Genomic DNA, 26875 nt, shown 5'->3' on the forward strand with positions numbered 1-26875 from the left:
GCTATAAAATGCCTACTGTCTCCATTCACCTAAAATTCTAGGCTTGAAGTGTCATTCTTTTAGCTCTGGTTTTGATTTCTTTGGGAGAGGTCATTTTCCAAACTACAGAATACTCTTTTAGGTATTTCACTAACTGCCCACCGAACCCCACTAGTAAGTGTGTGTGTGTGTGTGTGTGTGTGTGTGTGTGTGATTCCACAGTCATACACATTTGGGAAAAACTTCGTTAAACAATGTTAAATAAGTTTATCTATGCAAAATTCACTGAGTCTTTAACATACAAATATGTCTTTTGACACTCAAAGAAGAGAGAGCATGCAGCATTTCATATAACACGACTAACAATGCTGGAAACTAGTGTTCCAAGGAACACAGACTAAGAAATGATCTTCTCAGTTACTTAGAGTTTGGTGTGCACTAATTGATAATTGTTACCTGTCCGCAGGATTTTCAAAGGAAAGGGGGGAAATAGGCAAAGTTTGTTAAACTGGAGTTACTGGAGACTGTTTTCCCAAATCTTGCTGACATCAGAACACCACTAAAAACAAAAACTTGTTCCTTTCCCCGCTACCCAGACAGGGGTCCATACGGCATTGTTCTGGATTCCCATCGTAACTTAAATGGAAACGTTCACAATGTTTGGAGCCCTTGATGTCCTGCAAATGAAGAAGGAGGATGTCCTCATATTCCTTGTAGCAGGAACCCACTTAGGTAGCACCAACCTTGACTTCCAACTGGAACAGTACATCTACAAAAGGAAAAGTGATGGCATCTGCATCATAAATCTGAAGAGAACCTGGGAGAAGCTTCTGTTGGCAGCTCATGCCATTGTTGCCATTGAAAACCCAGCTGATGTCAGTGTCACATCCTCCAGGAATACTGGCAAGTGAGCTGTGCTGAAGTTTGCTGCTGCCATTGGAGCCACTTCTATTGCTGGCCGCTTCACTCCTGGAACCTTCACTAACCAGAGCCAGGCAGCCTTCCGGGAGCCAAGACTTCTGGTGGTTACTGATCCCAGGGCTGACCACCAGCCTCTCACAGAGGCCTCTTATGTTAACCTGCCTACCATTGCTCTGTATAACACAGACTCTCCTCTGCGGTATGTGGACATTGCCATCCCGTGCAACAACAAGGGAGCTCACTCAGTGGGCCTGATGTGGTGGATGCTTGCCCGGGAAGTTCTGCGCATGCGTGGGACCATCTCCTGTGAACAACCATGGGAGGTCATGCCTGATCTCTACTTCTACAGAGATCCTGAAGAGATTGAAAAGGAAGAGCAGGTGGCAGCTGAGAAGGCTGTGACCAAGGAGGAATTGCAGGGTGAATGGACCGCTCTAGCTCCTGAGTTCACTGCTGCTCAACCTGAAGTGGCAGACTGGTCTGAAGGTGTGCAGGTGCCCTCTGTGCCTACTTAGCAGTTCCCCCACTGAAGACTGGAGTGCTCAGCCTGCCACTGAAGACTGGTCTGCAGCTCCCACTGCTCAGGCCACTGAATGGGTAGGAACAACCACTGAGTGGTCTTAAGCTGTTCTTCGACAAACTCTTAAAATGGAAATAGGTTGACGGAAAAAAAGCACTTTCTAAAAAATTTTTTAAAAATAAAACCTTCCTCAGAATGAAAATGGTTTGCTTTTTGAGAAGCTTAGTAGATTCTCAGTAGCGTGTTGCTCCTGGTAAACTATTTTCAGTTAATCATCAGGACAGTACAATTTCTTGCTATCAACTTTCTTTGAAATATTAATTAGATGAGTAAGCACTGTTTAGAGTCCTTCCGTGCCCTTTCTCTAAGCCTGCAATGTTTCCCCTCTGCTTGGAATTATCATGGAAGGCTTCCACCAGTAATATGTGGGTAGTGGAGGACAAATACGCTGGAAATGTATCGACTAGAACTGATCTTCGGAAAATTCTTCCAATCATCATATGTGAAAAGTTATAGGATTTGTTTCTCACTCCAATCAGACTCCAATCAAAACGGAGTTTTTCTCTTGTCAGGAATGTATTTGATAATGGAGCAGAGGCAGTTGCAAATGTACTACTCATTTTGTTCTTTATTAATAGGAATTGCATGAGATAGGACTTATTTCATGTTCCTGTTTTAGGGCACAAACTTGTAGCTGGACTATTATTCTTTCTACAGGGAATATTGTAAACTCATTGCCATTTGAAGAAGGAGTCGAAGAATATGAAGCCAAAGGATGGGGGGGTGGGAAATTATCATAGAGGTGTGTCACATAGTTAATTCACAAAAATATTACATTATTTTTCTGGTATTTGAGATGTATATAGCATTTGTAATCTTTAAAAAATTTTCAGTCTGTTTTGATTGCTTTTGTTAAAAGTAATTATTTACTCTTATACTTAATTTTGTACTATTTAGCTTTAGGCACCACAAACCCTGGATGTATCCCTTATATACTACTCATAAAATGACTTAAAGTAGTATTCTTTTGTATATTCTCATTATATAGCATGCTTTAGGTTAAAAAAATCAGAAAACAATTCTCTCCATCCATCTGTCTTTGTCTCTCTCCAGTTTAAAAGGAACGCTTAGTTAATGGTTAATTTTTAAAAAAGTTGTGATAGTTCCTCACAAAAACATGTGTTTGACTAGATGAAGAAAGGGAGCTAAAAATAGGACTAGAAATAAGGAAGATGATGAGAAGATGAAAAGAGAGAGAGTGAAACTTGAAAAGGAGAAGAAAGGTATGGCAAAAGAGAAATAAGAAAGGAACTAACAGAGAACAGAAAAAAGAAAAGCAAGAGAAGAAACGAGGATGGACATAATACCAGCTGGCTTTATAGTTACTGACAGCTGACTTCTATAAATTACAATCACTATAAGTAGGATACATAGGGTAATGATTTATTTTCCAGAGCTTTATTTCTTTCTGAGCTTTATCCTGTGTTTTTATTTATTTTTTAAAACATTATTATTACTTTATTTTTATATCCCTCTTAATACCAAGTGTACAATTTTCTTTTCAATTTTTAAAAAAATTTTATTTATTTTTTTGGCTGCATTGGGTCTTTGTTGCTGCGCGTGGGCTTTCTCTAGTTGCGGTGAGCCGGGGCTACTCTTTGTTGCGGTGCATGAGCTTCTCATTGCAGTGGCTTCTCTTGTTGCAGAACATGGGTTCTAAGTACGCGGGCTTCCGTAGTTGCAGCACATGGGCTCAGTAGCTGCGGCGTGTGGGCTCTAGGGTGTGTGGGCTTCAGCAGTTGTGGCACGCAGGCTCAAAAGCGCAGGCTCAGTAGTTGTGGCACACGGGCTTAGTTGCTCTGCAGCATGTGGGATCTTCCCGGACCAGGGATCGAACCCACGTTCCCTGCATTGGCAGGAGGATGCTTACCCACTGTGCCACCAGGGAAGCCCCTATCCTCTGAGTTTTTACACCACACATATTCTCCTCTCACATGATCTGATACTCATTCATACTAAAGCAATAGAGATCAAGTGTGTTATATAAGAACTTGGGAACTGCCATACTGGGTGAGATTTATGGTCCATCAACTCAGCATTTTGTGTAAACAGGGCCTCCAAGGTGTAGGAGAAAGTGTTTTCACACGTTTTTAGTAGATTTGAAACTGCTAGAAGTATTCTTTATCTCAAACAGTATGAAAAGAAAAAGTTAGGCCAAGAGAGTCTAAAGTTTTCTGTTTATCAAGGGAACCTAAGTAATACAGGACTGGTGAGAGAGTTCATTTACAGCTTAAGTGAGCAGACTTAATTTCCTAGAACAAAATAGTCTACAGATTAAGTGGAAAAAATATAATTTTATATTAAACATGTTTATTACATATTTTGTGATTAAAAATACTTATTGTATTGCAACAATTAAAAAAAACTATAACTCATGACCTGGTGAAATCTTTGCATCACTGAATCTCCTGACCTTTTATTTTTTCCAGTCTTATTGGTGGCAACATGATCTTTCCAATCACTAAAACTATAAACTCTGGAGTCCTCCCCAACTTCTGCCCCCTCAGCCACAACATCCAATTGGTTATCAACTCCTGACATTTCTACCTTCTCAATGTTTCTGGCATCATGTCCTTCTCTACAATTTCATGTCCACTGCTTCAGTTCAAGTTCTCATTATCACTCTTTGGTTTACTGCAATCACTTCCTAACTGATCTTGTTGCTTTGGGACAAATCATCTAATTCAGGGATTGGCAAACTATATAGCTCATGGGCCAAATCCAGTCTGTTACCCATTTTAAAAAAATATATTTTATTGGAACACAGCCATGCTTATTTATTTACCTGTTGTTTACTGTTGTTTTTATGCTACAGCAGCACAGCTGAGTAGTTGTGACAGAGACTGCATGGCCCATAAAGCCCAAAATATTTATGATCTGGCCCTCTATCGATAAAGTTTGCCAACCTCTGATATAATCCTTCTCCTCTCTGCAGCCAGAATGATATTTCAAAAACTCAGATATGATCATTACTCCTGCTTAAAATCTTGCACTGACTTCCCATAATCCACAGAATAAAATTCAGATATAATACTTGTATACCAAGTATAATTCATAAGGGTATTATTATTATTATTTTTTTTGGCCCTGTCTACTCTTCTAGTCTCATTTTCTGCTATTCTGCACTTCCTTACCATGTTCCGTTATGATAAAGTACTTGCAGTGCCCTGGATCTGTGATGTTTTTTCCTTCTTGCTTCTGGCAAGCACAGTCATCTTTCAAACTCATGTACAATTGTTGATCCTTAAGTAGACTTTCTAGATCACTCTAAGCCTAATTAAATCCTTCCTGTGAATTTATAATTTCTTCTTATATTTATCACCAGTAGCACTCATTTTAATTTGTTGCTATTTTAAATTACTTCTCTGTCTTTCCTAATAGACTAGGAGTCTTTGGAGGATCTGGATGGTGTCTTATTTATTCTAGTATCCCTTGTGCCTCACACAGTGCCTTAAATATAATAAACATTTGATGAATAACTGAATGAAGAAACTTTAGCTAAATCTTCCTTGAACAAACTTCAGTATGATCTGTGGAAAGGTGAACTTTTTCCCACAAAAACTGTAAAACACTACTGAATGTTTTTAAGCCAAAATTTGCTGAGGACTGTAAAAGTAAAGCAGAAAAACACAACACTTCTCCATAAATTTATGGAGTAGAAGAACAAAAACCAATTTTTTGAAATCAGAGGAATGAAAAAAAATTTTAATGAGAAAAACAAGGAAATGATTTTGTTACTGATTGTGACTATAAACATACTATTATTTAATGAATTAAATAATTAAATTATATTACTTTGTATGGAAACATTTAAGACCCCAAATAGCCAAAACGATCTTGAGAAAAAAAAAAAAACAGAGCTGGAGGTATCATGCACCCTGACTTCAGACTATACTACAAAGCTAGAGTCATCAAAACAGTATGGTATTGGCACAAAAACAGACACATACATCAGTGGAACAGAATAGAGAGCCCAGTCCAGAAGTAAACTCATGCACTTATGGTTAATTAATCTACAACAAAGGAGGCAAGAACATGCAATGGAGAAAAGACAGTCTCTTCAGCAAGAGGTGCTGGAAAAACTGGATGGCTACATGTAAAATAATGAGATTAGAACATTATCTCACACCTTAGAAAAATAAACTCAAAATGGATTAAAGACCTAAATGTAAGACCTGAAACCATAAAACTCCTAGAAAAAAACATAGGCAGAACACTCTATCACATAAATCTTAGCAATATTATTTTGGGTCTATCTCCTAAGGCAAAGGAAACAGAAACAAAAATAAACAAATGGGACCTAATTAAACTTCAAAGCATTGCACAGCAAAGGAAACCATCAACAAAATGAAAAGACAACCTACCGAATGGGGGAAAACATTTGCAAATGATACAACTCATAAGGGGTTAATATTCAAAAGGCATAAACAGCTCATATAATTCAATATCAAAAAAACAAACAACCTGATTGAAAAATGGAAAGAAGACCTGAATAGACAAACAAGACACACAAATGCCCAACAGGGGACTTCCCTGGTGGTCCAGTGGTTAAGAATCCATCTTCCAATGTAAGGGAAGCAGGTTCAATTCCTGGTCAGACAACTAAGATCCCACATGCCGTGGGGTAACTAAGCCTGCGCGCCACAACTAGAGAGAGGCCTGCATGCTGCAATGAAGAGCCTGCATGCTGCAATGAAAGATCCCGCGTGCCGCAATGAAGATCCCGTGTGCCGCAACTAAGACCTGACACAGCCAAATAAATAATAAAAAATAAATTGATTAATTAGAACAAAACAAAAAAACCCAAATGTCCAACAGGCACATGAAAAGATGCTCAACATTGCTAATCATCAGAGAAATGCAAATCAAACCACAAAGATATCACCTCATACCTGTCAGAATGGTTATCATCAAAAAGACCACAAATAACAAGAGTTGGTGAGGATGTGGAGAAAAGGGAACCCTCATACACTGATGGTGGGAATGTAAATTGGTGCAGCCCCTGCAGAAAACAGTGTGGAGATTCCTCAAAAAAAACAAAAACAGAACTAACATATGACCCAGCAATTCCACTCCTGGGTATATATCTGATGAAAATGAAAACACTAATTTGAAAAGATACATGCACCCCAATGTGCATAGCAGCATTATTTACAATAGCCAAGATATGGAAGCAACCCAAGTGTCCATCAACAGACGAATGGATAAAGAAGGTGTAGTTTATACATACAATGGAATACTACTCAGCTATAAAAAAGAATGAAATTGCACCATTTGCAACAACATGGATGAACTTAGAGGGTATTATGCTTAGTGAAATAAGTCAGACAGAGAAAGATAAAAACTGTAGGTTATCACTTATGTGTGGAATCTAAAAAATAAAACAAAAGAATATATATAACAAAACAGAAACAGACTAATAGATAAGAGAACTAGTGGTTACCATTGGGGAGAGGGAATGGGGGAGGGGCAAGGTAGGGGTAGGGGATTAGCAGATACAAAGTAATATGTATAAAATAAATAAGCAACAAGGATATATTGTACAGCATATGGAATATAGCCAATATTTTATAATAAGTTTAAATGGAGTATAACCTATAAAAATTTTGAATCACAATGTCATACATCTAATATAACATTGTAAATCAAGTATACCTTAATAAATTTTTTTAAATCAAGAAAGTATATTGCTAAAAGTTGAATTCATTGAAAGACTCAATTTGGCTTTATAACATAAAATGAGTGATTTTTTTACCTTCTAATAATGCTTTACCAGGTTTTACAGACTGAGCTGACTTCAGAGAAAAATGTTATGACTTGAGAGGCTTCACATTTCTTACGTGAAGATCACATTAAAGGCTCTGAATTCAAATAACCAACAGATATGATGAATATATCTATCAGAGCATATAAAGCACATCATACAGTAAATAGCCTTGCAAAAAGACAAATTATATATTAACTGAAAAAAACAGAATGTAAGAAAATATATTAGATGTAGGCTTTTAGAAATGGCAGAGTAACTCAGCCAGAATAACCTTCTTGCAGATAACAATTATAATATATACATAATATAATAAAACCCCCTAACTGTTTGAAAGCACTGGGGAACAACAAAGCACTCAGATACTAGAGGACATCTATCCTTGAAAGACAGAACTGCAATCAGTGAGATTTGTGAGTATTCACCTTTTTGCCTGAGAGTACATCCCAATCTGCACCAGGTTCTGGCTAACAGAAAGCTGCAATTTTACTGGCTTGGGATAAAAAAGAACAGAGTTCTAGGCTGGAAAATTCAGGGGGAAAATCCTGGAAGAGAGGGAGCTACAGAGAAAATGAATCTCAGAAACTGTGTATAAATTTCATCCAAATTCTTGTTTGACCACTAAACTGTACCTGCCTCAGAGAGACCCTGGTAAGCCTGGTGAAAAAGCAGCAGCTGGAAGATAAAAGACTTGGGAAGAGATTCTAGTTGCTGCCCATATAAAGGAAATATAGTTTGTATTTTAAGTCTAGCCAAGTTAACTACCTGTCAGAACAAAATTAATACTCTTCAGAGGAATATAACTGAATCCAGAGTCTTTACAACATGGCTGTCATAATGTCCAGTATACAATAAAAAACACAATATACACAAAGATATAGGAAAATGTGATCCGTGGTTGGGAAAAAAAGCGGTTATTAAAATCTAGTCCCAAAATGATTCAGATACTTAAAAAATAAAGATTTAAAAATTGCTATTATAAATAAATACAAATTTAAAGGAAAATATAATGAATTAACAATGGGAAATTTTAGCAGAGAGCTAGAAACCAAAAAACAAAAAAACTAAATTAAAAATTATAGAACTGAAAAATACATTAATCAAAATAAAAAATTCACTGGATAAGATTAACAGCATATTAGAGATAGCAGAAAAAAAACAGTAAGTAAACTTGACGATAGAGCAATAGAAGTTATTAATTTGGAAACAATTAGGGGAAAACAAAATATTAAAGGAAAATGAATAGAGTCTCGGAGAGAGTGGGACAGGATGAAGAGGTCTAGTATACGTGGAATTGAAGTCCCAGAAGGTGAGAATTGAAAATGAATCAGAAAAATCAATAACAAAAAAACACTTTGGAGACATAATGGTTGAAACTTACAAAATTAAAAAAAAAAAAAAACATGAACATGCAGATCCAAGAGACAACAAGCCCCATAAAGAATTATTACAAAGAAAACCATATCAAGGCACATCATAGTTAAACTGATGAACTCCAAAGATAAAGAGAAAATCTTGAAAGTAGCCAGAGAAAAACAATATATTATATTCAGGGAAACAACATGAAGCATTTTTTACCACAATAAGCATTCTTATTTCATTACCTTCTTATCTGTAACAACTGAGGTGAGCTGACAATAGAACAACATCTTAAAAGCACTGAAATAAGAAAAAAAAAAAGCTCAGCCAAGAATTCTAAATCTAGAGAAACTATCCACCAAAAATGAAGGTGAAATAAAGACATTTGAAGATAAACAAAAACAGAGAGAATTTGCTACCATAAGACTGCATTATAAGAACTGCTAAAGGAAGTTCATTAGGTTGAAGGAAAATGACACAATTGTAACTTGTATGTTCAGGAACAGATGAAGAGTATTAGAAATGATAAATATTTGACTATATATAAAAGGCTATATGTATTTTCTTTTTAAAAAAAGACATTAAAAGCAAAAATTATAATATTGCTTTCTGTATTATTGCCTTTTATAACAACTATAGCACAAAGGATAAGAGGGCAAATGGAAATATACTGTTGTAAGATTCCCATATTTTACATGAAATAGTATAATATTGACTCTAAATAGGATGTGGTGAGTTAAAGATGCATATTCCTAGAAATAAAGAGTTATATCTGGAAAACAAATAGCAGAATGATACATCTAAGTTCAAGCATATGAATAACTATACTAAATATTGTTGGATTCGGGTCTAGCATTAAATATCATTATTGGGCTAAATACTCCAATTAAAAAGCTAAGATTGTCAGACTGGTTAAAAAAAGCAACATCTTATTATATACTGTCTATAAGAGATAAGCCTTTAGAAAAAGACAGAAATAAATTGCAAGGAAAGGATGGAAAAAATACATACCAGGCAACCTATAAGCATAAAACATATGTTGGGTAAAAACAGTGATAGAAATAGTATTCAATGGAATACTACACAGCAATGAAAATGAAAAATTTCTATGTACAACAATATGGATATCCCTCACAAAAAATACTGAACGAAAAGCCAGTCACATGAAAAAATGATGTTTGTTGTCAGTATGGTGATTATTTTTGGGAAGAGGGTGGGAATAGGGCTGGATGAGAGCACAAGGGGACTTCTGAAATGCTGAATAAACTTCTCATTTCTTGATCTGGATGCTGTTCATATGGATGTTTACCTTGTGGTAAATCATGGAACTGACACTTGTGATTTGTATACTCTTCTCTATGCATGTTATACTTCAATAATAATATTTATTTATAAAAATGGGCTAGGATCAACCTATATAAACCTAGAGAGGTACTATATAATCAATGAATCATTTCACTAATAAAAGCATATGAGTAAAGAAAGAGTATATTTTAAGGCAAATATGTAAAAGCAATGTTCAACTATAAAAATTAAGTTTTTGAAAATCTCCATAGTGAAACTTAATTATAGGTTATGCCATAGAATCATTTGTAAATGTTTCTGAATTTCATTTTTAAAAATATTTTTAAAAAGACAGTACCATAAATAAGGAAATCAATTTCATTTTACACATCTTGAATTTGTAATAATGTTTTATTACCACCCTTGCTCTTCGAGATCGCCTTCCTTCTATGTTCTTTTACAAAATACGTGTAAATTAGTCCTATGTTGAAGATAATATGCATAATAAGAAGCATTAAATTTTTCTGTGCTTAATGCCTTTGTGGTATTATGACTCAGAACTGTCAACTCCCACTTCTAGGGTCATGTTTTTGGTTGACACCAAAAGAGATCCATAGTTATTTGGATGTTTGAGATGGAAAAATCTTTGGGCAATTATTATTTAATTAACTCAGCTTAGCTGGTTATTTTTTAAACCTCTTCCTCAATATACAAGGTTATCTGATGGTTGGCTTAATGATATCTTGCCAAAGCACATGCCTTCAGCTCTTCCTTCAGCCTCAGTTCCCTTGAGCTAACAGATGCAGGAATACAGTTCTAATTTCTGAGTTTCTTTTCTTCCAGCTTTAGATAGCTAAGAATTCATTGCTAAATCATCTACTAATTCTTAGCCAATTTATTTAATTTTCCTTTTGAGTTCCAAATCCTTCTTTTTCTGATGTTCCCATTAGGAATGACTCCAGTTTGAACATATACTGAAATTTCTATGGTTTCCAGAAAGGTATACTGAAATAAACCCAGATATTCTAGAATTCCACATAAGGGTTACTTGTAGTAGGCACTGGTACCACATACCATACTAATTAGTATCTCTGGCTTTTAGAATTCTAGGCTATTTCCTCCATTTCTTTTTACTATTAATCATTTCCAATTTAGCATGCCAATTATCTTTATTTTTTAAATTTTTAAATTATTTTTTTCATTATCTGAATTGTTTAAATTTCTGAGATTAAATAGCAAGTTTGAACAGTGAGAGATACTGTGTTATACAAATCTGTTTGACTCCTGATTCTCTAATAGTACCAGTAGCAAGAGTTTGGAGAGCAGGCGGTTTACCTGAAAATATATTTGTAGCTATTTGATCCCGAGTTTGAATGACGAATGATGTCTGTATTTGAAAAGAATAGTAAACAAAGGCCTCACTTTTTTCTCTCTGGAAACTTCTGTAAGCAAACAGGCCTTTCCAACAGCTTCTGTTTGCTTTTTTTTTTTTTTTTATCGGAGTATAATTGCTTTACAATGTTGTGTGTCAATTATCTTTATAATCAGACCAAAAAAATCCCTAAAACATACTCAGCAACCAGTTGTGATGTGCTGGAACTGCTTTTCCTGGAGCAGAGGAGCAGATTATGTGCATCTCTTCTCAACTTCCTGTTCAGTGATCTCATGTTGGTAGCTTGAAATCAGCCTTAGTGGGCGTATTTACATCATGAAAATTGGCAACATTAAAAATCAGGGCCTGGGACTTCCCTGGCAGTCCAGTGATTGAGACTCCGCATTTCCACTGCAGGGGACGCGGGTTTGATCCCTGGTCGAGGAACTGAGATCCCAGCATGCCGAGCAGCTTGGCCAAAATATTAAAAAAAAATAAAAAAATAAAAAAATCAGGGCTTTAGCTTTAGAGAGTCTACTTACCAGTACAGGCAACCAGCATCTCCATATGAGCTGAAAGGGTAGTCAGTTGGTTCTGTAAACAACAACTAGAAAGTCCATAGAGACTCAAGAGTTGGGGCAGGGCTGCCTTTATACATCACTCATTTTGGTAAAACTCAATCTCAAGTGACCTTGGTGAATGGCTCACTGGAAATGAAAACATTAAAATGCTGGCTGATTGGGTGGCAAATTCTGGCATGAGAAGAGCAATTGCAGCTCTCAATTCTTTGGCTCACTATAAACAAAGCCACAAAGAGACCTGAGGATTATTTTGTTCCTTACCTAAGAAATCTTACTAGTTTTAGTGAGGGTTAAACCAGGAAAGGTAAGTTTATGTTTTAGCTTTATTTGCAATTTGAGTTACATATTAGTGTTTCGAATCACTAGGATGTGTGATGAAATTAATTACCTATAGCCTCCTTCTTTGACAACTTTTCAGATAATAGAATGCTGGGTTTTTGGTTTTAATTTTACTTTTCCTGAAGGCAGAAGGTAAATTACATGGTATTTTCGTAGTTTCTTTCAGGCTTTTGTGCCTATAAAAACTTTTTTTTGGTGGACATATTTTTGTAAGAATTACATTCACTTAAAAATAGTGAGAGAAATGGTATTTTCTTCTCACTGAGTTACTGGGTCTTACCATGTAGTGCTTTTCTCACCATGGTAGTGTCAGGGAAAGAGAAACTATTGCTGAGGATGCATTATTACTATTCACAGCAATATTTAAAGACACAAAAATAGAAATGTTGATACTCAGCTTTAATGCACTAATCAAAGCGATTGGAAATTGCTTAAGTGGACCAATTTTAATTCTAAATGCAGACTTCTAACTCAATACCAAGCAAGAAATGTGCCAGAACCTAATGATTAGAATGTTGTGCTTGAAAATGATTTTACTTGGAATTTAATTTGGTTAGATTAAACAGACATTTGTGATGTATTTTTTCACGTGGGGGACACTGTTTTGAATTTAGACACATAGTGCTGACTCTCAAGGAGGTCAAAGACCAGCTGAAGGTGCTGTCATGTAAACAAAAAAGCCACCATTGTTAGAGACCTACCCAAATCCCAACAATACTAGATTCATGATATTTTATAAAGTGTGCCTATTTGCCTAAGCTCTCAGAACCCTGAAAAAACAGGTGGCCTGGTTGTCTGCCATTATCATAAAATGATTACTACACTTGAAAATATTTTTATATGCCAAAATCATCAGTCAATTCAGGAAAAACAATCCAGTTATACTGTAAAACAAGAAATATTACAGAAATTGGTTGTTTTGTAAAATTCAAAGAAAACAATGAATTGACTTATTTTAATAAAATGGTTGTTAGAGTTTGTTAGAGTATTTGCATAACTGCTTTTCTGATTCTGCACTGGCTGTTTGAGATAACGAGTAAAGTGAGCCTTCAGGGTACTGAAGATACTGCCATTGTGGTAGAAAAGACAGCAAAATAGACATGTCATCCTGTGCAGGTAAAGGCAAAATGAGTGGCTCATGGACGTGATGAGCACAACCTATTTGAAATTATCTAGACAGGAGGAGTCATGGTTAGACTCTGCTTCCACATCATTTTAGTTCAGAGAAGCTGAGACTATAGTATCTTTTAAAGTGTTTTCTTTAGATAGGGGTTATTATATTCAAAATAGTTTTTCCGAATATACTAAGAGTTTTATATGATCTGTACAGTAATTAACAGCACCTTAGTCTGCTAAGTAAGCAAGAGAGTAAAGAAACCATTTAAAAAAGGAAACAGAGAGCTTCCCCGCTGGCGCAGTGGTTGAGAATCTGCCTGCCAATGCAGGGGACACGGGTTCGAGCCCTGGTCTGGGAAGATCCCACATGCCGCAGAGCAATTAGGCCCGTGAGCCACAATTACTGAGCCTGCGCGTCTGGAGCCTGTGCTCCGCAACAAGAGAGGCCGTGATAGTGAGAGGCCCGCGCACCGCGATGAAGAGTGGCCCCCGCTTGCCACAACTAGAGAAGGCCCTTGCACAGAAACGAAGACCCAACACAGCCATAAATAAATAAATAAATTAATAAAAAAAAAAAGGAAAAAAAAAAAAGAAACGAAGACCCAACACAGCCATAAATAAATAAATAAATAAAATTAAAAAAAAAAAAAGGAAACAGAGACATGAAAGGAGAAATAATTTTCATAAGAAAGCAGAGCATCATCTAAAAAGTAAATTGTGATCTATCTTGGTCAGAACTTTCAATGGCCTGCACACTGTGAGTAATCTCTGATTTCAAAGATCTTTCCCTTCTGATGATTCTCTGATCTTTGCAGAAGCTCCTTAGCATGCTAATTTTTTTTAAAAAGTAAGGTTTTATGCAATAAACCAGTTCTGTTTCTGTTGAAAAATGAGATGTGGATAAACCAAATCAACAGAGACACTCAAATCTCATTTTAGATACTACTTTTATCTTTCACCCTGACACCTTTGAGTAATGTGGACGGAGGAATTCACCCCTTGAAAGTTTCAGGTTTCCTCTTCCACTTCTTCCTGATCTATTCTCGATTGTAAAAAATTAATAGGGAGCAAAGTGAACAAAAACTGTGCCCTAAGGGAGACATCAAGAACCAAAACAATTAAAAAAAAAAAAAAAGAACCAGAGCAATCAACAAATCTGTCAGTCTTACCCTAAAATTTAAAGAGTTGTCTTTAACAATTGAGAGAATAAACAGAAAATCCTAAGTCTATAGAAGCATATTTCTCCCCATGCTAGAATATCAGCAACAGCTAGGTCTAAAGTGAAATTACCTACTCACGACAAGAAAGTATTACTGATACAACACCCAAGAGGGTTCTGGGGGTAGTGTCTCTGTAGCATTTCACATCCAAGAAGGTATCAGTTTCAACATCTATTTCAGAAAATCTTTTGGTGGCTTATTGTGTGGGTGTGCTATAGATGTAAAGATATAAATTAAGTTCTTTCTCAGTTCAATTAATTAGTTTTATAGGGAGAACTCAGTTATTTAAAAGGAAGGGGGTTTTTTTTGGTGTTTATGCAGGTGATATTTATTAACAAATAGACTGTGTGCATAAAGAATATGTTTGTATGCATGCAAAGTGGTATTTTATTGAAGAACGCAAGGTAGGTTGTCATGGAGATTAAAAGCCTTGAAGTGTTATTCACTGGTGCTAGTTATGGTTGCTGGGCACTAGGATATTAGGTTCTGGCACCCTGAATCTTTCATCGTTGTAAAAGTAATTACACTTTTATCTTCACTGTAAGGGCTATTCAAGTAGGATAAATAAATACAGACACACGAACAAGTGTAACTTAAAGGTAAATATAGCAACCCTATAACCCATCCCAGTGTAAAATTATGTAGCTGTAGTTACTATACCATCAAAATGCTTGATTTTCATTGCAGGGTCATTGAAGCTGTGTATAAGATGAAATTACAAAATGCACAAAATCTGCACTTACATTAAAAGGCAAAAGAAGAATGAAAGCTATTGACCGTTAGTATGGTCACTGGTAAACATAAAGCTTTCCTTTAGAAGCAGAGGAAACAAATGAAAAGCTTGTAATATGTTTTGCTAGCATTTTCTTGAAATACTGTATTTATATGAGATTTCCAACCTCACTCTGAGCACTATGTAAAGCACAAAGTGATTTTTCTGGTGTTCTTTTCTCTTCAACGATTAGATGAAATGAGCCTGACAAGTTTACCTCGGTGAGAAACTATGTATTTTCTGTATAAAGAGAACACTTATGCCTGGCAGAATCAGTATGGACATTTTCTTAACCAATAAATCAATAGAGAGAGTTGCAATATAGCAAACTGCACAACATACACAATATAACATTGAAATTTGCAGCAGTAAGTAATGTGGTTTTCAAAACTGCCTTAAGTGATGATTAACTAGAATTATATATATTTATATTTAAACTGACACCACCGAATTCTTTTAAGTCTTGACAGATATGTGGAATATTTAAATGTAGTAATTGCAGTTGCCAAACCTCCTGGGATTAACCTGCTATAGAGATAGTGACATCTTAGGCAGAGAAAAATGATTTATACTGTGGGGGGAAAAACTAAAGATGGAGTAATTCCATGTGTGTTTTATATAACTCTTTGGAAAAAGAAGTTTATTGTAACTAATGAATTGGTAATATTCTGTAATAACCCACCGTATGAACAGTTACATAATTTATATAAATAGGCATATAAGAATTTACATGCTGTAGGCATATAATTTAGTTTTTCAACATTGATTTTTAGGTTTCACAATACAGTACACTTCACAAAATGTAAAACAGAATGAGAAGTAGATCAGCACTGTATTACCGTTAATGGTAGGAATCTTGGATTTTTGTTTAAAGGCGGGCTCCGTATTACTTTATCTCCCATTAATGGGGAATGATGTAACACAGTACTTCTCAGTTCATTTTAGGAAATATCTGTTAAGTGCCTGTATGCTTCAAGCACATGTTTCAGTGAATTTCACTGAAGTCAAGGAGCAGAATCATTAATAAAGGGAGATAATGTTGATATGTTTTCATCAAATTAAACAATTTAAAAATAAGGTCGGGACTTCCCTAGTGGCGCAGTGGTTGGGAGTCCGCCTGCCAATGCAGGGGACATGGGTTTGAGCCCTGGTCCAGGAGGGTCCCACATGCCGCGGAGCAACTGAGCTCCTGCACCACGGCTGCTGAGCCCGCGTGCCACAACTACTGAGCCCTCGAGCCACAACTACTGAAGCCTGCACGCCTGGAGCCCGTGTTCCGCAACAAGAGGGGTCACTGCAATGAGAAGCCCACGTGCTGCGACGAGGGGTGGCCCCCGCCCGCCGCAGCTAGAGAGAGCCCGCGTGCAGCAACAAATACCCAATGCAGCCAAAAATAAATACATTAATTAATTTTACAAAAAGTTGGTGAAAAAAATAAAAGGTCACAGTGTTACCATATTATCTGTAAATAGCAAATGTATTAATCATAAAGACTGTCTGTTGCCCCCTGGGGAAGTTCTTTGAGCTGTATCCATATAACACAACCAAATAGTCTGCAACTCCAATTTCAGAACCAATTTTAATGACCTTGAAAAGATATAAATCTTTTAAAGTAAGACTGGAGGGAGAAGATCTCAGCAGACCTCTATTTGGGTGGATACTTTCAAAGTCTAAGCCTTCTAGGATTCTGCACATCAGATTGTATCTCAAAGCTTTAAAGCACTTTCAAAAGTGGCAAATGTACATCCATAACATACCTGAGATAGTGGGATAATCTGTTTCATATTAGGGTAGATTGAGGTAGATATTTAGTAGAAGTGTATGTTGCAGTTGTATAACAGAGAGAGAAGCTACTGGAATGAGAACCGCAAATTTTAATTACAACTGTCTACAAGCCAACTAAATGCTTTAAAATAACTTGTTCATTGCTTTGGTGGAACAATGCTGGGCCACTGTGAAACAAATTTTTCTAGTGTGGTTGCCATCACTGCCATTGGAGAAAAGGGGCATTTCTCCATTCAACAACTCGAGGTCTGCCTTTCCCGATTACTCTGTTCCCAGAGTCCCTACACTGGTAGAAGTCTAGTGGGTCTTTCCTAAGAGCAATATTTTCTTTATGGAACTTATAGCTGAGTGGGGGAAGACCAGCACTGAACAAGCTACTGCAAGTGTGAGAAGATATACAAAAGTTAAGTCCAGGATGCACTGAGAGTATATATCTGCTCGAAAGAACTGTAGATGGAGTATTTGACACCATTAAAATGACTCCAAAATGGATTTATCTCTAATCTCAGACTCTTTTCAGAGTTAGAGACCTATATTGCTAATTACATGCTTACAGTTTCAACCTAGATGAAATTAGCTCCTCTAACTCAACATGTCTAAATTCACTATCTCCTTATCCAAACAACACCTCTTTCTAATCTTTCTACTTATTTCAGTGGCCCTGTCCTTTCCCCAGCCCACTTATATCTGAGTCATCAGAAGACCTAAGATCCATAGTTCATTCTTCTTTTGTTTTTCATATCCATTCTGTTGCCATGCAGCAAAGATTCTATTTTGAAAATGTCTCTCCTGCTTGATGATTTTTTTCCATTCCTTTACTCACCAGGCACTGGGCTTTCAAGTAAATTACAAATCATCAATTCATTCAATGAATAGTCACTTGTTTATTCAACAAATGTTTAAGAGCCTATTATAGACTATGCTCTGTGCTGGGAATACAATAACAAGCAAAACACCTATAGTCCTACTTTCATGGAGTTTACAGAGTCATAGATGAGGTAGATATTAAATAAATAATCTTACAGTATACATATTAGCTACAAAAGATAAATGCTATAAAGGGAAAGTATGGGGTGCCGTGCAAAAGGATAATAGGTGTACCTGATATACTCTGGTGGGGCAAGTCCTCTCTGAGACTTAAGGGATGAGTAGCAGTTAGCCAAAGGAGGAGTAGGAGGGAAAGCATTCTGAGTAGAGGGAAGAAGTCTTGCAAAGTTTCTGTTTCTAGAGAGAGTGTGGGGTCTTTGAAGCTGAAAAGGAAGGCAGAAACCAGATTGTGCAGGGTATCATCAGGCTTTTTAAGAAGTTTGGATTTTATTCTAAGTGAGATGGGGAGCCACTGAAGTATTTTCAGTAAGGGACTGGAGATAGAGAGAGGTATTTGAGATACATATAGAAAGTAGAAAGAGCAGAATTTGTTGAAAGATTGCATATGAAGAAGTAGATGAGAGGCTAGGTTTCTGACAAGGGTAATGGGGTAGATGGAAGTGTCACTTGGTGAGAGAGGGAACTTGGGTTTGGAAGGCAGAATAATGAGTTCAGTTTTGGACATGTTAAGTTTGAGGAAAACAGGGCTATCTAAGTTACTGTTTAGGAGGTAACTGGATATAGGGACATGTACCTGCACTCATCTGAGAAGTGTTGAAACAGAATAACTACATAGCAAGGTAGATTATAGTTAATGTCACATTAAATTGATGGCTCAGGGAAAATCTCATGGAGAAAGAGAAAAAAACATTTGAGAGGGCCTTGAAAGAGTCATAGAATTTTGACAAACGCTCCTTGGTTGTCCACATGAGAAGGATGCACTCTAATGTTGACAGGATGTTCTAAATTTTGAGGTTGGTGTTTGCTGACTGGAGTAAGATGGTAGGGCGTGCATTGACCCTTTCTTTGAGGGGCCCTTAAGAGACAGTTTCTATAGGGCTGGTCACTTTCTTCCAATTTCTCATCCTGGAGGCTATAAAGTTTGCTGCCAATGTTCTGGGAGTCAAGTGGGGGAGGGGAGTTATGGGTTTTACAATTTTGTGTGTGGACTTTTAGTTAATTTCTCTGATTTAATTATGGTACCTCTGCCCTTAGCAGTTTCTGATGACCCAAGACTGGAGTTCTTTAGCTTTAACTTCCCCAGAGAATAATTTCTGCCAGGGTGGGAGAGAGGAACTCATCTTGCTCCTTGGGGAGGGGATCTGGGAATCTCATTGTTACTTATCCTTCAACAAATTCTCCAGTCCTTAGCCTTATACTGTACCACTTGCAAAGTTCCAGGTGCTTCTAATTCTCAAGCCTATCAGGGGTTCTGAGGGAGAGTCAGAACCAACTTGCTGCTTATGGGCTTCCTCCTCCAAGCTTAAGTTTATGCTGTCTTTGGCCTGCTAAATCAGTATCATCATCCATTTTCTTTCTAGCTTCCGAACTCTTGTCTATCTCTTTTCTTTGTCTTTGCATGCTGTTTTCCTTCACTGTCTGCTATGTTCTCAACATTTGTGTCCCTCTCCCTATTCATATGTTGAAATCCTGATGCACAGTGTGATGGTATTAGGAGGTGGGAACTCTGGGAGATGCTTAGGTCATTAGGGTAGAGCCCTCATGACTGGGATTAGTGCTCTTACAAGAGAGACCTCACAGAGCTCCCTTGCCCCTTCAGTCATGCAAGGAAACAAGAAGTCTGCAACCCAGAATAGGGCCCTCACTTGACCATGCTAGCAACCTGTTCTCAGACTTCCACTCTCCAGAACTGAGAAATAAATTTCTGTTGTTTATAAGCTACCTAGCATGGTATTTTGTTATAGCAGCCCAAATGGACTAAGACTGTCATTTAGGAGGGAGTTGGAATAAGCTTCAGTTTAACTTCTCATGTGTAACAGTTAATGCAGTTTCTAAAATGTGACAAACTATAATGATAGTAAGTACTGGAAGATAACAGCTTAATAAAGTGTATACTTTAATTTCCTCCTGTTACAACACAATTCTGGTTGTAAAGAACTACTCCATAAACTCAAACAGTATTTTGAGCTTCAATTATTTTACAATTGTTTTAGTGTTATTAGTGCTTTAGAAACCTTCAGGCATCCTTTTTCTCTCTTAAGTCCATTTGCATCAGATAATCACTACATTAATGAAAGCATATTTACATAAAACTGTTTTTAGAGAATGGGCTTGCTTTGGTTTAAAAAAAAAACACTAGGGACTTCCCTGGTAGCGCAGTGGTTGAGAATCCGTCTGCCGGTGCAGGGGACACGGGTTCCAACCCTGGTCTGGGAAGATCCCACATGCCGCGGAGCAACTAAGCCCGTGCACCACAACTACTGAGCCTGTGCTCTTAGCCTGTGAGCCGCAACTTCTGAGCCTGTGTGCCACACTACTGAAGCCCGTGCACCTGGAGCCTGTGTTCCGCAACAAAAGAAGCCACCGCAATGAGAAGCCTGCGCTCCGCCACAAAGAGTAGTCCCCGCTCGCTGCAATTAGAGAAAGCCCGTGCACAGCAACAAAGACCCAATGTAGCCAAAAATAAATAAATAAATAAATAAATTTTAAAAGCTAAAGCTTTTAGAAACAAAAGGCACAAGGACAAAACAGCTACATTTAATTAACATTAAAGTTGTGAAGTCAACTGATGAAAAATAATGCAATTGGGAATTTAGGCTGGTACTTAGACTTAAGTCTATACTTAGACTTAAGTGTAACCACCCTGTGCTTGGGAACGGGACTTGGAATGATGACATCAGGTAATGTAGGTGGTGGAATAGTCTAAGAATGACTTCTCAAGATCCCAAGTTAATGGCAGCTTTAGGAAAATAATTGAAGGGGTGCAGCCAAGATGGCAGAGTAGGAAGACCCTGAGCTCACCTCCTCCTATAGGCACACCAAAATTACAACTATTTACAGAGCAACTAATTGATGAGAAAGACTGGAATCTAGCAGAAAAGATCTTCTACAACTAAAGATATAAAGAAGGAACCACAATGAGATGGATAGGAGGGTCAGAGACACAGTACAGTCAAGACCCATATCCTGAGGCAGGTGATCCACAAACGGGAGGATAATTACAATTGCAGATGTTCTTCCCAAGGAACAAGAGGTCCAAACCCCACATCGGGCTCCCCAGCTCAGGGGTCCTGCACTGAAAAGATGATCCTCCAGAACACATGGCGCTTACTTTCAGGAGAGCCAGAGGGCTATGGGAAAGAGAGACTCCACTCTTTATTTTCTTTTTTAAAATATTCATTTGTTTATTTATTTATTTGGCTGCATCGGGTCTTAGTTGAGGCACATGGGATCTTTGCTGCAGCGTGTGGGATCTTTCACTGTGGCGTGCAGGCTCTTTGTTGTGGCACGCAGTCTTCTCTCTTGTTGTGGCACACAGGCTCCAGAGCACATGGGCTCTCTAGTTGTGGCGCATGGGCTCTAGAGCGTGCAGGCTTAGTTGCTCCCTGGCATGTGGGATCTTAGTTCCACGACCAGGGATTGAACCCACATCCCCTGCATTGGAAGGCGGATTCTTAACCACTGGACAACCAAGGAAGTCCCTAGAGTCTCCACTCTTAAAGAGCATACACAAAATCTCACATGCTTCAGGACCCAGGGCAGAAGTAGTAATTTGAAAAGAGCCTGGGTCAGACTCACTTGCTGATCTTGGAGAGCCTCCTGGAGAGGCAGGAGGTAACTGGAACTCACGCTAGGGACACAGATACTGGTGGCAGCTGTTTTGGGGAGTTTGTTCTATCATGAGGACACTGGTGCTGGAAAGCACCATTTTGGAATCATCCCTCTAGCTTATTAGTGCCAACACCCGGCCCTGCTCACCAGCCTGTTGCACCAGTACTAGGATGCCTCAGGCCAATCCAAGCAACTAGCTGGGTGGGGACACAGCCCCACCTACCAGCAGGCTGGCTGCCTTAACACCCCCTGAGCCCACAGCACCCTGGGACACAGTCCTGCCTACTAAAGGGACCATGACCCACCTGTACACACCAGTGTGCTGGCACTAGCCCCGGGACCCCAGGGCCTTGCAGCCAGAGATGGCAGGACCCAGCTCCATCCACCAGTGGGTGGGCAGTAGCCCAGGCACCAGCCTTACCCACCAGTGGGCAGGCACTAGCCCCAGGAACCCTTGGGCCCACCAGCAGGCTGACACCAGCTCTGAGACACTTTGGACCCCTCAGCCAGCCACCCCAAGATCCAGCCCCACTGATAAGTGGGCTGACACCAGCTTTGGGACATCCCAGGTCCCACAGCCAGCCATGTCAGGAACAAGCCCTGCCCATCAGCAGGCTGACACTAGATCCAGGACCCTTGCCCCCACAACCACCCACCCTAGAACTTGGCCCCACTTACTAGTGGGCCAACGCTAGTCCTGGGACCCCTCTGGGCTCTACAGCCAGCCACCCCATGACTTGGACCCACCCATCAGCAGCCATCAGCTGTCTCACAAGGCAAGGCCTGACAAGCAACCAGACCAGGGGCCAGCCATGCATACCAGACCACTCACAGTATTCAGCCTGCCACAACAGAAGGATCCATGCAGCTCACATAGGGGGCATCCCTAGAGCATACAGCTTTGATGATCAGAGGATATTGTGCTGCTGGGACACACAGGAAATCTTCTACAAAAAGCCACTTCTCCAAGGATGGGAAATATAACTAAATTACTAAATACATAGGAATAAAAACAGCAAATTAGGAGACAAAGAAATATGTTTAAAATGAAGGAACAAGATAAAACCTCAGAAGAAGAACTAAGTGAAGTGGAAATAAGCAATCTACACAATAAAGAGTTCAAGGTAATGATCATAAAGATGTTCAAATAACTTGGGAGAATATCGGATGAACAGAGTGAGAAGTTAGAAGATTTTAACAAAGAGTTAGAAAATATAAAGAAGAGCCAAACAGAGATGAAGAATACAATAACTGAAATTAAAAAAATACACTAGAAGGAATCAACAGTAGATTAGATGATACAAAGGAATGGATCACCAAGCTAGAAGGCAGAGTAATGAAAATCACTTTCGTTGAACAGAAAAAAGAAAAAAGAGTTAAAAAAAATGAGGACAGTTTAAGAGACCTCTGGGACAGCATCAAGAGTACTAACATTTGCATTACAGGGGCACCATAAGAAGAAGAGAGAGAGAAAGAAGCAGAGAACATATTTAAAGACAAAGGAAATGCAAATGGAAACAAGAAGAAAGCCAGAGTAGCAATATTTATATCAGACAAAATAGACTTTAAAACAAAGACAGTAACAAGAGACAAAGAAGGACACTACATAATGATCATGTGATCAATCCAAGAAGAAGATACGACAGTTGTATATATATATATGTGCACCTAACAGAGGAGCACCTAAATACATAACGCAAGTATTAAGAGATATTTGAGAGAGATATAAAGAGAGAAATTGACAGCAGCACGATAATAGTAGGGGACTTTAACACTCCACTTACATCAATGGACAGGTCATCTAGAGAGAAAATCAATAGGAAACACAATCCCTAATGACACATTAGAATAGATGGACTTAATAGATATATATTTATAGAACATTTCATCTAAAAGCAGAAGAATACACATTCAAGTGCACGTGAAACATTCTCCAGAACAGACCACATTCTAGACCACAAAACAGGTACCAATAAATTTAAGAAAATTGAAATCATATTGAGTGCCTCTTCTGACCATAATGCCATAACGTTACAGATCAACCACAAGGACAAAACTACAGAAACCACAAACATGCAGAGGCTAAACAATATGCTACCAAACGATGGATCACTGAAGAAATCAAAGAATAAATCAAAAAATACCTGGAGACAAATGAAAATGAAAACATGACGATCCAAAATCTATGGGACACAGCAAAAGCAGTTCTAAGAGGGAAGTTTATAGTGATATGTGCTTACCTAAGGAAACAAGAAAAATCTCAAATAAACAACGTAACTTTACACCTAAAGGAATTAGAAAAAAAAGAACAAACAAAACCCACAGTTAGTAGAAGAAAAGAAATTATAAAGATCAGAACAGAAATAAGTGATACAGACAAAAAAAAAAAAGAGAAAAAATCAATGAAACTAAGAGATGGCTCTTTAAAAAGATAAACAAAATTGATAAACCTTTAGCCAGATTCATCAAAAAAAATAAAAAAAAGAGAGAGAGAGCCCAAATCAACAAAATCAGAAATGAAAAAGGAGATGTTATAACCAACACCACAGAAATACAAAGGATCATAAGAAATTACTGCAAACAACTGTTTGTCAATAAAATGGAAAACCTAGAAGAAATGGACAACTTTCTAAAAATGTACAATCTCCCAAAACTAAGCCAGGAAGAAACAGAAACAATTACCAGTAATGAAATAGAATCATAATAAAAAAGCTCCCAACAAACAAAAGTTCAGGACCAGATGACTTCAGAGGTGAATTCTACCAAACATTTAGAGAAGAGTTAACGACTATCCTTCTCAAACTATGCCAAAAAATTGCAGAGGAAGGAACACTTCCAAACTCATTCCATGAGGCCAGCATTACCTTGATACCAAAACCAGACAAAGATATCACAAAAAAGAAAATTATAGGCCAGTATCACTGATGAACACACATGCAAAAATCCTCAACAAAATATTAGCAAACCAAATCTAACAATACATTAAAATGATCATACACCATGATCAGATGGGATTTACCCCAGGGATACAAGGATGGTTCAGTATTTGCAGATCAATCAATGTGATACACCACATTGGGTATACACCAAAGTGGGTATAGAGGGAACATACCTCACCATAATAAAGGCCACATATAACAAGCCCAGAGCTAACATCATACACAAGGGTGAAAAGCTAAAAGATTTTCCTCTAAGATCAGGAAGAAGACAAGGGGTCAGGAATAAGACAAGGATGTCCACTAATATTGGAAGTCTTAGCCACCACAATCAAACAAGAAAAAGAAATAAAAGGAACCCAAATTGGACAGGAAGAAGTAAAACTGTCACTGCAGATGACATGATACTACAAATAGAAAATCCTAAGGACATCATCAAAAAACTACTAGAGCTCATCAATTAATCTCATACAGTTTCAGGAAACAAAGTTAATATACAGAAGTCTGTTGCATTTTTATATACTAAAAGCAAACCATCAGAAAGGGAAATTAAGAAAACAATCCCATTTAGAGCCACATCAAAAAAAAAAAAAAATTCCTAGGAGTAAATCTAACTACGGAGGTAAAAGACCTATATTCAGAAAACTATAAGACACTGATGAAAGAAACCAAAGGGGACACACACAGATGGAAAAGTATACCATATTCATGGATTGGAAGAATTAATACTGTTAAAATAACCATACTATCCAAAGCAATCTACAAATTCAATGCAAAAACTATCAAAATACCAATGGTAGTCTTGACAGAATTAGAAGAAATAATTCTAAAATTTATATGGAAACATAAAAGACCCCAAATAGCCAAAATAGTCTAGAGAAAGAACAAATCTGGAGGAATCATGCTCCCTGATTTCAAACTATATTACAAAACTACAGTAATCAAAACAGTATGGTACTGGCACAAAAACAGAAACATAGATCAACAGAACAGAATGGAGAGCCCAGAAATGAACCCACACTTATGGTCAGTTAATCTACAACAACAGAGGCAAGAATATACAATGGGGAAATGACAGCCTCTTCAATAAATGGTATTGGGAAAAACTGGACAGCTACATGCAAAAGAATCAAACTGGACTACGCTCTCACACATGCATAAAAATAAATTCAAAATGGATTAAAGACTTACATTTTAATCCATTATATATATATATACCACATCTTCTTTACCCATTCATCTGTCGATGGACATTTAGGTTGCTTTCATGTCTCGGCTATTGTAAATAGAGCACTAAATTTTTAAGCACCAATTCTGTTTGGCATATTGAAGATACTGGTGGATACAATGGTGAGCAAAAGGAAATACAGTCTATGATGTCAGGTAACTTTTAGTCAAGGAGAGGAGACAGACATTAATGAACTAAACCTATGAATCAAATCAACTGAGATAAATGTCCTGAAGAAAAAAAAAGTTTTGTTGGCAGGTGTGTAATGAAAGAGTCTTACCTGCACTGGAGGGCCAGGGAACACTTCCAGAAGAAAATGACAGTTCAGCGGAGATCTTAAGATCTCAAGATCTTAAGAATGCCAAATTAATTAAGCTAAAAGGGTACTGGGATGGTGGGAACAGTATTTACCAGCACAGAAAGAGGAAGCACAAGGTATTTGAGAAACAGAGGAGACAAGGCCAGTGTGGTCAGGGCTTAAAGAGGACCATGATTAGGCTGGAGAAGTAAAAAGGATCAGATTATAGAATAATGGGAAGAATGAAATATTGGGAGTGGGAATGAAGGAGTAATATAAAAAGAAATTTTTCCTCAAATAGCAATACTTTCATGAGAGATATTAAAACTGACTGTTTCATCATAGCTGTTCTAACTGGGTGAAGCTGAAAAGGCCATGAACTTGGGCTTCCCCGGTGGTGCAGTGGTTGAGAATCTGCCTGCTAATGCAGGGGACATGGGTTCGAGCCCTGGTCTGGGAAGATCCCACATGCCGCGGAGCAGCTAGGCCTGTGAGCCACAACTACTGAGCCTGCGCGTCTGGAGCCTGTGCTACGCAACAAGAGAGGCCACGATAGTGAGAGGCCCGCGCCCCGCGATGAAGAGTGGCCCCCACTTGCCGCAACTAGAGAAAGCCCTCACACAGAAACGAAGACCCAACACAGCCATAAATAAATAAATAAATAAATAAATAAATAAATAAA

The 26875-nt window shown here is 37.8% G+C and overlaps 1 pseudogene across 1 annotated transcript; it reads left to right on the forward strand.

Moving 5' to 3' along the window:
• Nucleotides 1-620: 620 nt before the first annotated feature.
• Nucleotides 621-26875, forward strand: LOC309625076 (small ribosomal subunit protein uS2 pseudogene; annotated as a pseudogene). The gene is made up of 2 exons (XR_014249430.1): nucleotides 621-12144; nucleotides 26539-26875. The product of XR_014249430.1 is annotated as a small ribosomal subunit protein uS2 pseudogene (transcript).

Source organism: Balaenoptera borealis (assembly GCF_965194805.1).
Source record: "Balaenoptera borealis genome assembly, chromosome: 3".
Classification (NCBI taxonomy): Eukaryota; Metazoa; Chordata; class Mammalia; order Artiodactyla; family Balaenopteridae; genus Balaenoptera; species Balaenoptera borealis.